Here is a 15,788-nt window from a genome sequence, read left to right as displayed (position 1 = left end):
GCAACAGGCAGGGGTATGCAAAAACATATAGGTGATATAATCTTCCATCTAGGACAGCACAGAATAATGGAAGAGAGAGACATGTGAACAATTATGACAACTGGATAACTGCAGTAGGAATCAGCTACAAAGTACCCTGTGAACACAAAAGAGAAAGTACCTCAGTATCACTGAGATAAGTAACAGCTTCAGATTGAAAGCTACATTTGAATAGGTGTGAATAATGAGTGAATTTTTCCAAAAAAAAGATAATCACTTTAAAAGAAGACTGCAAAAATACCTGATCTCAATCAAATCCCAAATCATCAGAAAACATATATTAAACTAGAATGCCAAAAACAGTGCTGGTAAATACTTCATTTTGCTTCATATCTATTTCCTTTACTATATGACCCATGCAGGATTGGGGAAATGTGCAGTTTCTGCAAATAACTCCTCCAAGTGAAAGGGAAAATCATTCTTGCATCAAATATGAAAACTATCAACTCATGTACTCTGCTTTTTTCATAGATATATGCTTCAGGATATAAAATAGATCAAGCAAGAAATTCTGATCTTGAATCTTGAACTGTGATATAAAGGCAGAAGTTTAACATGGTTAAGATATGAGAAACCAACAGGGAACAAATGAGGAAGGTGGTACTGTCCTAAATCAGGGAACAAGTATATCTTACACATCATATAAGAAGTTCCAGGAGTTCCCGTCGTTGCGCTGTGGTTAACGAATCTGACTAGGAACCATGAGGTTGCGGGTGTGGTCCCTGCCCTTGCTCAGTGGGTTAACGATCCGGCGTTGCCGTGAGCTGTGGTATAGGTTGCAGACACGGCTCGGATTCCGCATTGCTGTGGTTCTGGCGTAGGCTGGTGGCTACAGGTCCGATTTGACCCCTAGCCTGGGAATCTCCATATGCCGCGGGAGCGGCCCAAAGGAATAACAAAAAGACAAAAATAAATAAATAAATAAAATTAGTTAATTAAATTTAAAAAAATAAAAAAAGAGAAAAAAAAGAAGTTTCAGCTTTGGGGTTGGCAGAACGGTTGAGGAGGATAAGGGTTAAAGGCAATTAAAAACAAAAGTCAGAACTCATAATCCATTTATATATATATAATATATATATTATATATATAATAAGTGAAGGGGACTGAAAATGCAGGGAATTCAATAGGAAAAAATCATAAACTTTAATACAAGCAGTTAGGAATGATTATTCTCATTAAATATTTTCTTCCATCTTTCTACTTTAAAAAAAATTACTCAAAGAGAGTTACTTTCTTGAGCATGCTCCCTGGTCTTTCTCCACTTATTTCCTAATGAGTAGCTATGTCTTATGTTACTTATTGGACTGATACTCTACCTCATACACTAGTATAGCCTGGATACTTGCTGCCAGCTGCCATCTTGTCTGATTGGTTCACGTGTCTATATTGATCAGATGGTAGATTGATTCTTATTAGCTGGTGCTATTGTCAGACTAGTTGTTAAATAGTTTCAATATCTCTCTTGGCTCTGATGGGCATTAAAACATGTTAATACTACCATTCAGTTTGTAAAATGTTAATTAACTTTGCCCACTTTTAACAGAATCTACTTCCAATTCTCTAATCATTTAAACAGAATGGCTTAGTAGTTTAAGTAAAGCTAAGGTTTCAGAGTGTTTAATTTTGTTTCTTTGTTACAGTTTATAAGGGAAGTACTGAGAAATATAGGACCAAGATTTTTCAGATACGGGAAAACTCTTGGTGTTATAATTGAATCCCTAAATGTTTAGTCGTAGGACATTCCCCTGTGGTACAGTAGCGTAAGTATCCACTGTTGTCACTGCACAGGCCCAGGTCACTGCTGTGGTGTGGGTTAGATCCTTGGCCTGAGAACATCCGCATGCTCTGAGGCTAGCCAAAAAAAGGTTTAGTCATAAAAATACATAGATTGATAATACTGTGCACAGGCATGCACACTTCTATTTAGAAACAGATACAACAAACTTCTTTGCAGAACAGATACAGACTCACAGACTTTGAAAAACTTACGGTTTCCAAAGAGACAGTTTGGGGGTTGGGGGGATGCACTGGGGTTGTGGGATGGAAATCCTATAAAACTGGATTGTGATGATCATTGTAAAACTATAAATGTAATAAATTCATTAAGTAATTAAAAAAGAAACATATAAAACACATTGTTAAAATGAAATAATGTTAATGTTTTTAATAATTTTTCTTTCATCAATTAAGCATTTCTGGTTTAAAATTTCATTTATGTTTTCTATTCTCTAATGTAAAACACTTGTCTTACTTTTCATACATTTGTAAGACAGATTTTGTTTTTGCACATTACATCAACCAATACATGGGCTTGTTAAAACTGACAGCTATACCCATATTTGTGTCCTATATAAAGTTATATGCATCAAACTTTAATGATATTCTTCAACTTAAGCATAAATATTACTTCATAAAATTAACTTCTAGATCATAAAATTATGACTGTATGTTTATTCAATATACCTAGTATTTGAAGTATAGCAAAACTCTATTCATGAGCTGAAATTAAATGTGGTCTCTCACATAGACCTTTATATATAAAAAAAAGTATAGAAACTTATTTCCCTCTTCATTTTAAAGACAAGTTTGCAAAGTTCCCAAGGAAAATGACAACAGCCAAATTAGGTAAACTAATTACTTGAACGTTATCTATTTAAAACACTGAAAAAAATCATTTAATCTTTTCCATCAAAATATCTTCTGAATTGTATATGTGAAGCTGTTCAATTTACACATCAGTAAATAACTTTCTCAAAGCAAATTACTTTGGTTTTATTTGAAAACAATCCTTCTCCCACAAAGCTCTCTTTTCTTTTCTACAAAGGCAATTACATCAGAGAAAGGTCTTTCTTGTTTCAGAATTCAAATGCTTTAGCTGCTTAGTCAGACAGTGGGATCATAATTTCCATGTCATGCAGTCAGTCACTGGGAATTATAAGAGTACATTTTCTAAATTATAAATATTGGATAAAAATGCAAGTGAGAGGAAGAAATGATAATTAGCCCTGAATAGCCAACTCTCTCCCCTCCTCAACTCTTTAACACTAGTGTAAATTGTGTTCTTTATTAGCAAATGTTCTAGGACACTACTTTCCAGAAGGACTTTTAGATTGGCTGTTGTGTATTTCTAGCATATCTCTCACACTATAGTTCTGCAAGTGAGATAGGTGACTTTCAATGGGAGCCGACAAGATTATGATCCATATATTGGAATTAGCAAATAAAAATTTAGAGTAACTTTATGTTTTTAGGTGTAAAGAGTTACATACACATTATGATTGTGGAACAGATGGAGAATATCATTGCAGTAATAGAAAAAAGAAGAATACATGCATAGTCTAGAACTAAAATTTACATCTGAACTGTAAAAAACACTGAAAGTGCTTAAGATAAGGTTAAATATGGCAAAAGGTAGGATCAGTGAACTTGAAGACCAAGTAATGGACTTTCTTTCTTTCTTCCTTCCTTTCTTTATTTTTAGAACCATACCTGCAGCACATGGAAGTTCCCAAGCTAGGGGTCAAATCGGAGCTGCAGCTGCTGGTCTACACCACAGCCACAGCAGCATCAACACTTAACTCACTGAGTCAGGCCAGGGAGCGAATCCACATTCTCATGATTACTAGTTGGTCTTGTTACCACTGAGCCACAATGGGAACTCCCTGGACATCATTTAATTTTAAGAAAGGGGAGAAAAAATTGAAAAGAAAAAGTGAAGAGAGCCTCAGTGAACATTCAGACAATATTAATAGAAGTCCATAAAATAGGACAAGATATTTTTTAAAGAACTAATGACTGAATATTTCCTCAAATTGGATAAAAACCATAAACTTTCTAATCCAACTCAAGAAAGATAGATAAAAATAAAAATACTCTCAGACATATAGTAGCTAAAGTACTAAAAATAAAAAATGAAATAAAAAATCCTGATATCAGCAAGAGAAAAAAAGGTAGATCATAAATAGCATCATGATACAAACTACCCCTGCCCTATCATCAGAAATAGAGACCACAAGACAATGGAACAACATTTGTCAAGTTCTAGAAAACAATCAAATAAACACTATACAGAAGAAATATTATTCAAAAGTAAGGCAAAATGTCATTTTAAGGGTAAAAATTGAGAAACATTATTTAACAACAGACTCGTACTTCAAGAAACATTGAAGGAATTTCTTCAATATGAGCAGTATTGGCATCAGAAGAAAACGCAGATCTGTAGCAAGGAATAAAGAGTACCAGAAAAGGAAACCATGGGAAAAGATTTTTAATATACATTTTGTCTTAATTTACTTAAATTATATATAAGTGTTTAAAGCAAATATTATAACTCTGTATCACCGTGGTTAATACACACAGACACACAAATAGTGGGAGAGCAATAAATAGTGTTTAAATTTTTTTATATGAAATAGTATAGTAGAAACTTTAAGCAGACTCTGAAGTTAATAATGTGTAATACAGTCCACAGAGCAATCACTGAAAAAATGAAATAAAAATAAGTTAATGTAGTCATAGTTAAATGTCAATAAAAATTAAAATCAAGGCTGAAATTAATTCAAATAACAAATTTCTAAACAAGTCTTTGTCCCTACAGGAACCCCTAATGCACTGAGCCCATCATCTCCACTCTGAGTTCCACATTCCTCCTTTTTCATCTAGGACATGCAGGCTTAAAAAAATCAATCTTTCCTTTGCACACACCTTCAATTTCCTGGTCCATCTCTCTTTCTCTTTATTTATCTTGAAAGTTACCTCTCCTTACTCAATGTCTGTGTTTGAGCATTTCAAGGTGAAATGTTGACCCTTCTGACTTACCTAAGATAAATTTATCACAATTTCTCATCATGGGTGAATGAACCTTCTAATTTTCTCTAGTGAAAACACTCTCATTTTCAAAAAGGATTTGCTTCTTTACTATTTGCCTCTTTACATCTCCATCATAGCTTCTTCCTTTCATAGTCACAGATGATGTCCTTGATGTAATTCTCTAGGAGAGAAGCAACCAAGGGAATATTCATCTCACTGCCACTAGATCTCTCATTCTGTCTGGATGTATCACTGTACCCATATGCCCTCTTGCAGTAATGGAATAACTATTCTACATATATAAGGCTAAGTGCTCCACCTATGCAATAGATCTCAAAAAATCCTCATCTACATAAAAAAATGCCAGAAAAGAGCCATATTTTTATTATTTAGCAGAATATTTACATCACAATACTTTTTTAAAAAATAATGAAAACCAATTAATAAACAAATAGCCACTATTGTGTAAACAAAAAAATCAAACTCAAACTGAAATGATATTATTTTACTTGGGATCTCAGAATTCTTACTGAAATACAGAATTGTACTTCTTTTTAACAAGCCACACAAAGAATGAGAGAAAATCTCTAACTCTGAAAGACTAAACTATTTCAAATTTTCCTATACATTATAAGAAAAAGTATTAATCTTATCATTGGTAAGATTTTAGGAAGAAAACAAGTGCAACATGAGATTCTTCAAACAGAATTAAGTAAAGATGTATGTGTCTTTGTGTTTGTCATTTTTTCTGGGAGCAATAAATATAGATTCATGTGTGTTTTATAGTCACAGAGAAATAGGAGATAGAAGCTTATTTAATTGTAGGAATAGATTTATAATTATACCTAATAATTCATAAATATATCTTCTATATATTTGAAATAGCAAAATAGGAAAGAAAAAATAGATTTTATAATTTATGTATTTTCCAATCAACATCAGGGAATTGTATTTATCTTCTACAAATTATTTCATATCATACCTTTTAAAATGTTCACTAGATACCATACCAAATTATTAACAAAAAGTCTCTGATTTCTTTTTAGGATCTTATAAATGCCATAACATCTTTGTTTTATGAGAACCTTGGCATCATTACTGAGAGTAAATTTCCATAAGTTTGAAAGAAATCAGTGCTCAAATATGAGTTCTCAGGAGTTCTCATTGTCACTTAGCAGAAACAAATCTGACTAGAATCCATGAGGATGTGGGTTCAATCCCTGGCCTTGCTCAGTGGGTTAAGGATCCAGTGTTGCCATAAGCTTTGGTGTAGGTTGAGGATGCAGCTTAGATCCCGCAATACTATGGCTATAGTGTAGGCCAGAGGCTGAAGCTCTGCTTTGACCCCTAGCCTATCCTGGAAACTTTCATATGTCTCGGTGTGGCCCTAAAAAGCAAAAAAAAAAAAAAAGGAATTATTTTTAATGTTAAAGAAAATTACAACTTTCCTGTTTAAGAATGTATAAAATGGGAGTTCCCATTGTGGCTCAGTGGTTAACGAATCCGACTAGGAACCATGAAGTTGCGGGTTCGATCCCTGGCCTTGCTCAGTGGGTTAAGGATCCGGCGTTGCCATGAGCTGTGGTGTGGGTTGCAGACACGGCTTGGATCCCGCATTGCTGTGGCTCTGGCGTAGGCTGGTGGCTACAGCTCCAATTTGACCCCTAGCCTGGGAATCTCCATATGCTGTGGGAGCAGCCCAAGAAATGGCAAAAAAAGACAAAAAAAAAAAAAAAAAAAAGAATGTATAAAATGGCTTATTATTGCCTTATGTTAAATTGGATCTGTTTTCATTTTCCTGGGACAGTCTCCAATGTGGTTACATTCAACTATGACTTGCTGAGTCCTGTCTGTTGTTTCAATCTCAGCCTCCTCGCATCCTCCTCACAGCCCATGGCCAGAAAGTCTTACACATAGTTAGAGTCTCAGAGAAGGTAGGTGACTCCTTAGCTGAGGGAACAAAGGCCAGAGCATGAATGGCAGCTGAGGCCAAGAACAAAATTCAGTGAAGAGAAGGAAAATGGAAAAAAATAGCTGAATGGAGGACAGCAAAATAAGGGAAGAAATTGTTACATGTAAAAGGAAAAATACTGGATTTTTTATTTAAATAAAGTGGTACAATTAATATTTTGAAATAATCTATTTAACTTTATCAATTCAGCAAATATAAGGCACACTTCAAAAGGTATTACAAACCAGCTATTAAAAGGAAAGAAATAATGGCATTTACAGCAATGTGGATGGGCCTAGAAATTATCATGCTAAGTGAAGTCAGTCAGACAATGAGACACCAACATCAAATGCTATCACTTATATGTGGAATCTAAAAAAAGGACACAATGGACTTCTTTGCAGAATGGATACTGGCTCACAGACTTTGAAAAACTTACGGTTTTGAAATGAGACAGGTTGGGGGTTGGGAGGTGCACTGAGGGTTTGGGATGGAAATGCTGTAAAATGTGGTTGTGATGATTGTTGTACACCTATAAATGTAATGAAATTCAATAAGTAATAAAAAAATTATAAACCAATGATTTAACTTTTAAATTATCTCTTTGAGAACTGATAGTCGGTAGACATGAAAAAAGAATATTTTGACTTCATCTGCTTCTCCCTGCCTTCACCCAGGTATGTTCTGAAGTAGACGGTAAATGACAGAAGAGATTAAGGAAGAAAGAGTAGATTCCAACCCCACTCTCTTCAACTGACCAACGAAAACCTGGAGATACTTAAGAAGGAAATAGATCTTATTTGTTTATCTTGGATTGAGCTATAAATTGACAGAGCTTGCCGATATTTCATCTGGGGCAGGATAAATTTTTCCTCCTTTAAATAAGTAAGATGGAAGATGAATGGAAGTCTTCATTACATTACACAAGCCATATGTGTTCAATAATATTAGTTACATTACTTTGATGAGTGCTGTTCCTTCAATCCACTCACTAAATGAAATATTAACATTAAGAAAGAGCCTTTTCTGAATTTAAACCTGAGGAAGACCGTTGCCTTCACAACTCTTTACAATTTTAAGTAGGTTAATGGTGACTAAGGTTGATGCTTTAGATGATATGGGGGTTGGGTTTACCTAAGTCCTTTAGGATAGTAGGAATTCCAGTCTGAAAGGTGAGTATACACTGTAGAAGATGGAAAGTCAGAAGAGTCCTAGAAAGTATGACCCTGTATAATTCATGAAGGGTGGACCTTCATGGAATTGAGAAGTAGAGAAGAAATGGGAAGGGAGAGTAAGTCTAAGAGGGGTCCAAGAGGCTTTTCTGGACCCCATGAGAATCTTTTACACTATCTTCTCAAAATTGCAGAATGAAATGATAATATGATTGCATTATATTTCTGCTACATACTAAATAAAGAAGCATGATGAATTAGAAGAAGTTAGCTGGGTATTTGCTACATTAAAGAGTACCTCTATTTTCTTCTCAAAACTTCTCAAAATTGCAGAATGAAATGTAAATACGATTGCATTATATCTCTGCTACATACTTAACAAAGAAGCATGACTAATTAGAAAAAGTTAGTTGGGTATTTGCTACATTAAAGAGTAACTTTATTTTCTTTCTCCCATTAATTATTGATTTTATTCCTTAGCTTCAGGTTATATTGTCAATAGATGGTCAGACTCTTTGTGAGGGAGGCATCTTTTCCAATGACATTTTATCCAAAAGACTTTACTTAAAAATATAATGATTACCTTCATCAAAAATCCCCCCTACTCCCCCCAAAAATTATGACATAAGCAATGTCTTATAGAAAACATTATAGACTCACTAAAATTGCTCTTATTTTTCCTCAAAATGAGTGAGTTTGGAGTTCCCGTAGTGGCACAGTGGTTAACGAATCTGACTAGGAGCCATGAGGTTGTGGGTTCGATCCCTGGCCTTGCTCAGTGGGTTAAGGATCCGGCATTGCTGTAAGCTGTGGTGTAGGTTGCAGACACGGCTCGGATCCCGAGTTGCTGTGGCTCTGGCATAGGGCCGGCCGCTACAGCTCCAATTTGACCCCTAGCCTGGGAACCTCCATATGCTGCGGGAGCAGCCCAAGAAATAGCAAAAAAAAAAAAAAAAAAAAAAAAAAAAAGTGAGTTTAACAATGACATTTTAAAAATGAGGTGAAAAAGAAACACAATTCAGAAGGCAGAGAATAGTATATATGTTTGTACTGTTTGTGAATGAAGCTATGTTTATGTCTCTGATGGTCAATTTCAGCACACGTTGTCCTGAAGTTTACAAGCAGGACAGAAGGCTGAAAGATCAAGCTATGTGGCGTAATTGTTAACTGCTGGGAATCAATAAGGGGAGATGGTTCATGCTGGCACATCTCAATCAGAAATGGAGCCAGAACAGGAGGTGTGTCAAAGGTATGCGGCTTTCCAAGCAAAGCACCCATGGAGAGCAGCTCATTCACTGGGTTCAGATATCTACCTTTTGAACAGCTGTTTATTGTAGAACTAGGGCTTTTGCAGTAGAATTTTTCTCACTAAAGCATAGAGTTTGCAAATTTTACATATAAATCACAACAAAAATTTAAAATTGAAAGGACCGGAGTTCCCGTCATGGCTCAGTGGTTAACAAATCCACTAGGAACCATGATGTTTCGGGTTCGATCTCTGGCCTTTCTCAGTGGGTTGAGGATCCAGTGTTGCTGTGAGCTGTGGTGTAGCTCAAAGAACGAGGCTCAGATCTGGCCTTGCTGTGGCTATGGTGTAGGACAGCGGCTACAGCTCCGGTTAGATCCCTAGCCTGGGAACCTCCATATGCCGTAGATGCAGCCCTAGAAAAGACAAAAAAATAAATAAAATGTAGAACCTTTAAAAATAAATAAATAAAATAAAATAAAATAAAATTGAAAGGACCCTCTGAACTATTAGTAAGTCAGAGTGCTTCTGTCTAAATCTATCCCAAATATAGTTAGTTCAAGGTTTTTAGTGTACTTGGTATGTAATAGGCATTGGATGTGGTGTTAAAATTGCAAGGATGAATGAAGCTAGTTGTCATTCTCAAATAGCTTACTTTGAAAAGGGAAGAAATTCAGGTCAACTAACATTTCAATATGTTTTGGTAAAATATGCAGTTGAGTTACACAAGGCTTCTACAGGAAGTGCACGGAGGAAAATATCTACTATGTCAATCCAGTAGGAAAGCTCTGAGGATCACCCCCAGTAAAACATTTTGCTACACAAATAGGTTTACAAAAGTTGCCCGTGTTTTAAGGCATAATAATGAAATTAAGCACTGCTATGACTAAAATATTCAAAAGAGTTAAGTGGAGGGAGCAGAGGTCCTCATCAGAGCTGGATGATGTAATGTGCTGTTTGAAGGTGCATGGTACTTTGTAAGTAGATCAGGGCTGGGTAAACACTCCCAGATGGTTTATGAAACCAAAGATGCCTGACAAAGACAGACTATGTTAGTTTAGCTTAACCAATGCATTTTTGTCTAACGTTGTATTTATATATTTGTTTTAGGATGGTGGTTCATAGGTGGAACACAATAACATCAATGTCCTCATGACTCAGAAATAGTTCAACATGGATGGTTGGAAATATTTCCTCAAGCAAATCAAGAGCACCTCCTGAGAGCTTCCACTGTAGTTCCTGCTTCTAGGAATATATGCCTGGGGATTTACAAGGGAATAAAGCAGAAGTGTCAAATGCTTCTGAGATGGATATCCATGGTAAAGGAATGAGGGGCAAGAGGGTGGCACTAGGACTCCTTTTTTCCTCAAGGCATGTACTATGCTATTCTACTGCACTTCTGTTGTTGTTTTGTTTTGTTTTATTCCCTAACCTATCTACACTTTTGTCTTTTCTTTCCTACTAGAGTTGAGTTCCTGGAAGTCAAGGTCCTCTTCTGACCTGTCCGTATTTTGCCGGCAGAGATAAGCAATGGAAGTATCTGCTAAGGAAAATAAGGGGCAACATCTTTTTTATCTGATTGATGCTAAAGCCTGGTTACAGTTACACTAAAGCTTGGACATTGCAGGAAAGTGGAACACCATATATGTAGTGCATGGATGATAACTACACACACAGCCAGCAGACTGTCTGCTGTTGATCAAATTCATGTGAGCAGCACATTGAACAAACTATATACTCTGAGGCACACGTTCACAGCAACTGAGGAAAAGTAACAAAGCAAAATATTGATAAGTTAACTTAGGTCTAAACTATACATTGCTGATTCTCTCAATGGAAATAAATACCTATACACAGAATGATACAAAATGATGGATTTATACCTGCAAATCGGTGAAAGTATTGGCTTGAAGTCTAATGGTCAAATCCATCCTTCACCTTGCTGGTATTCAACCTTCAGTCACTCACTTAATTAAAGCCTTACTCACTTCACATGCCATATGGAAATGTCAATATCACTTAGCACACATCCTCACATGAGCTGAAGTTCAATAAATCTTGACTATTATTATTTTTTCAGCAGGTTGTACATGTAGATGTCTCACTATATATGTTTGTGAGGATGAACACAAAAGTTATGTTTCAGAGATTAGAAGCAGTTTGGAAAAATGAGATATACACCTGAGAAATTTAATTTAGGAAATAACAAAAATGTGTATGTGTGTGTCTTTTGTTTGTGTATATTACTCTAAGTATATTAGAGGTAAAGATAATGCATGGTATATGTAACCATAAGAATAAAATGATAATAAAATATAAGGAATACATGACAATGAAGACTATAAATATGTAATCTAACCTTGAAAAATGTGTAGCAACTTTCATCTATTTCACAGATATTATGGTGCCTAAGAGGCCAAGAATCATGATTTTCAGCCCACATTGGAGCGAGTCAATGCTTCCTCAAAATTAAAGAATGTTAGTAGCAGAAGGGGCCCAAACATTCCCTAGCATAGGGGTCAAGGCTATATCAAAGGACACTTTAATGGAAGTAGCTCGAGTCTACCTATATGAAGGTATTCTAAGGACAATGATGATTTCTGGTCCTTACTTCAGAGGAGGAATTGGATATAGAAATGAGTGCAGTTTGGGCTGGACAATGGGATAGTATGTGACAGTGGTTCTCACCTTTGACAGTCTTAATAAACACCACTAACTGAGCTTATGAGTTAAATATCTTCTGTGTTTTGATTATATTCAGGTTTATTTTCCTACCACAAGTGTTTTTTTCACATCTATTTTGAATACTATTTCATGGAGAACAACTAATGACCATATAGTTGGCATTGACAACTTTATAAATATGCCAGTATTTCAAAATAGAATATTTTAATTATGTAAGTATAAATATACAAACACACACATATATATAAAATGTTCAAAATATGCACAGACTGGATATGCCCCAAATGTTTGCCACACTCAAGAAATCAAAGCATAATTAATGCATACAAAAAATAAAACTCACCTGAATTTTCAGAAAAAAATTAGTCTGCAGTATTCTTATTTATCTAGTTTTAAAACAGAATCATTTATGAGATTCTTATCTCAGTCCGTCCATCAGTCTGTATAATTTGTTAGCAAAATCTTATAGGAGGGAAATGGATGGCATCAGGGCTACTTTTCTAGCATCTTTCATTCTTCTCTTTTATTTATTTTTAGTCCACCTCTATAGCCTCTGCTGGGTCTTAAATCATTTCTGATTAAATTTTACTATCATGAGATTATAATTTAGATTTCACCTGTTTTCCTCTTAGCAACATTTAAAACAGAGTAACAAAGGAAATCTATTTATCACAGTTTATTATTTTAAAGATTCCTTATGAGTTTTGATTAAAATTTGTACTGTTTTCATGATACAGACCACAGTTCCTACCAATGTCAATCCAAAGAGTTATTTGAAACCTTTACAAAATATTTCACTAAATGGAAGTTCAGGGACCATAATTTTAACTTTTTCTTGTAACAGATTAAAAAATTGAAGTTGATGGGTGATATATAATTTGTCCAATAGCTGGCTGGCATAAGAACTAGAAATAAAATCATTATATTCTGAGTTAATCTATTAACCAGTTAGTTGGTAAATATGGATAACCTAGCAAATTTTTTCTAGTTTTTCATTTTATTCTCCATGAGTTTTGCATTGTTCCACTTCAGCTGCAATTTCATGTTGCCTCTTTTTCCTCTATATTTGATAATATAAGTTTAGCACTGATTTAGAGAAGAACAGCCAAGACAATATACATGGACAAAAGGTAGATAGCCTCACTTAGAGGAGGTAAATGTACAGCTCGGGGAATTCATGAGGAAACTCTTTCACTCACACCCTACCAGACTTGTGATTTCTCTTCTTGCTTTTGCTGTGTCACTTCTCAGTCATCGGTTTTGTTACATAATTCTCCTTAAAGAAGCATAGAGTTATTAATATTTGGGGCACATTTTCCAATGTTTATATTTTATGCTGATATAAAACATGCTATAAGCAACATGTGGATGTTCTTTTCATGCACATCTTCCTATCATTCCACTCACTTTATATTTTGTTTTTCATCTTGTGAGGAACATTTCCCTTGTTTTGGAATGTTGCTTGGAAAATGATTCATATCCCAAGGCTATGACCAGAGAGTAAAAAGGCATATTTGTTTCAAAATGCCATTTTTGTGATCTAAACCCCTTATGTTTCCAAATCAGCAACTTGGAAACATTGGTCCCATTCAGGTTTGGTTCACAACAGTCAGTATCCTCAAAGGCTGCATTGTGCTCTGCATTTATGAATTACTTGCCTAGTAAGATTACCTTTTTCCAATTTATAAGCCACATTCATATTGTCCAAACTTCCATATCATTCTACCGAATTCTCCTAATAAACAGTAAAATGCAATTTTTCTTGCCTGTTTAGACAATAATTGTTAATGTTAAGTTAAATAAGAATCAACATTCCTTATAGAATGAAATAATGCAAAATTCAGTTTGAGCATATTTCTTAAATCTATAACATGGAATCTGGAACACTTGTTGAGTAGGATTCTGATTTCTCAGGAAGGTTTTTATACATTTACCATTCAACAGTGGCACGAATCAACTTCATCTTTATGAAATATTAAATGAAACAGGATAATTATGAACCATGTTTCTAAAACAGTTCTTTCTAGTTATATATGAAAATTAATAACTCAATGACTCATACCTTTCAGCCAGTAAGATAAAAGCACAAGGTCATTGTATTAAAGGCTCAAATTTAATGAAAAGTTCATGGTTTTGAACTTGAGGGAAGAAACCAAGAAGGTTTGGTTAATTTAAATAAAAAATAGCTACTCATGATGATAAATATACTTTTTAGCTACTAAGGAGTGGCAGGGCAAGGAAGAGATAGATATATACGTGCATTTGAGAGGAAAAAAACAGGAATAGAAATAGTGCTTGTATTGATTTTTATAAACTCTCTAATTATTCCTAATATGGACCCTGAACTGAGAGCAGCATTTCACTTTGCCTAAACTATTTAATCAGGGAAAGGCAATAGAAATCAGCATTGGTTTCTTTGATATTTTGTTTGTTGTGCGCATATTTGTTTTCTTTTTCCTGGGGAGTCTGATTTCAACTATAACTGGGGTCAGGCAATTGGGATACTGGTTAGAAAGTTGGTGCTTGTCCAGAGGGTCAGATCCTCTGAAATAAACATGGAGACTAATATGTACATAGGTATGTATGCTGTGTGCCATGCCAAATTGCTATTGAATGGATCTGTCCAGTGCAAATCATGGACAAGGTATTAAAATTAATATAAGATGCCTTATATTATAAATATAATACCTAATAATAAATAATAAATATAAGACCTAAATTTGAATCTCAATTCATTTTTTCACAAGCGATATTGCAGATACTTAAAAAACATATTTACTTTGATGACTAATTAAGAATGTTACACTCTACATCAAAGTCTTATTTCAAAGATAGAAAATGATATAAGTAATATTAATTACAATAGTAACAAATATAACCACTTTCCTCCTATTTTGTGCAAATGATTCTACAGAGTATGCCTACTAACTGTGGCACTGATTTGAGATTTTATTTGTAATAGGCTTGTTTATGTGTAATCTATTTATTATAGATTTATTTTATGCATTTACACAAGAGTTAATTATTTGCAAAGTGACCTAATTCACATATAGAGAATTAAGTAACTGCCGAGGAAATCAGTTCTCTGTGCCTTTTACAAATTGGCTCACCCAGGAATACTTCTATTTAGTTTTAAAGAAAAATTATAATTCTTCTAATGAACTAAGAAACATAATATAAAACTTGGCAAATCAACACTTAGAGAAGGCTGTGTTTGTATGACATTTACAATAAGACACTGCTACTGAACATATGTTGAATATTACCACAAATTAAAGCTTTTATGGGGTCTTCCATTGATACATTTATTGCTTGTGTGTTTTTTAAAAAGCCAGTTTTCTTGTTTGTATACAATCTGGGATGCAATAAATGTTTGGAAATTTAAGCAAACTAAATCCATTTAGCCTTTGCAATATCTAAATGTCTGTGTTTGCTGGCTTTAAATTGATTCAGAAGTCTCTATTAATGCTTCCAAAATCTGAGAAAACAAAACAACAAAGCTTTTAATTTTTTTATTCTCTATAAATGTCATTACTCATAAAATGTCAAGACAAGCTTTCCTCAAATACTATGCAACTGAACATGTCACATATCATTTACATCATAAAATAATAATGTAAGTCTTATTTGGGGATAACTAAGCAAGCCTTTCTTATATATGGAATTTTCAGATAGAACAAAGACAAAGGTATTTACTTTTTTGGTAAGAGAGTATTTATGAAAAGTGATATAAGGCATCTTTAACAAAATGATACACTTGATTCAAAGTATCACATCTTTTTGTTTGCAGTTCCTCTGCTGAGTATGGACATTGTGAAATTACATCCAGTGTAGTACATCATATATTCATTTTATGACTTAAATATGTCTGTTTAACTGCATTTGT

Source organism: Sus scrofa, chromosome 1 (genome assembly GCF_054392235.1).
Source record: "Sus scrofa isolate SSC_HxYL_T2T_F1_AM1 chromosome 1, Sscrofa_HxYL_maternal_Yorkshire_Landrace_v2.0, whole genome shotgun sequence".
Taxonomy (NCBI): Eukaryota; Metazoa; Chordata; class Mammalia; order Artiodactyla; family Suidae; genus Sus; species Sus scrofa.
This window is presented reverse-complemented; position numbering follows the sequence as displayed.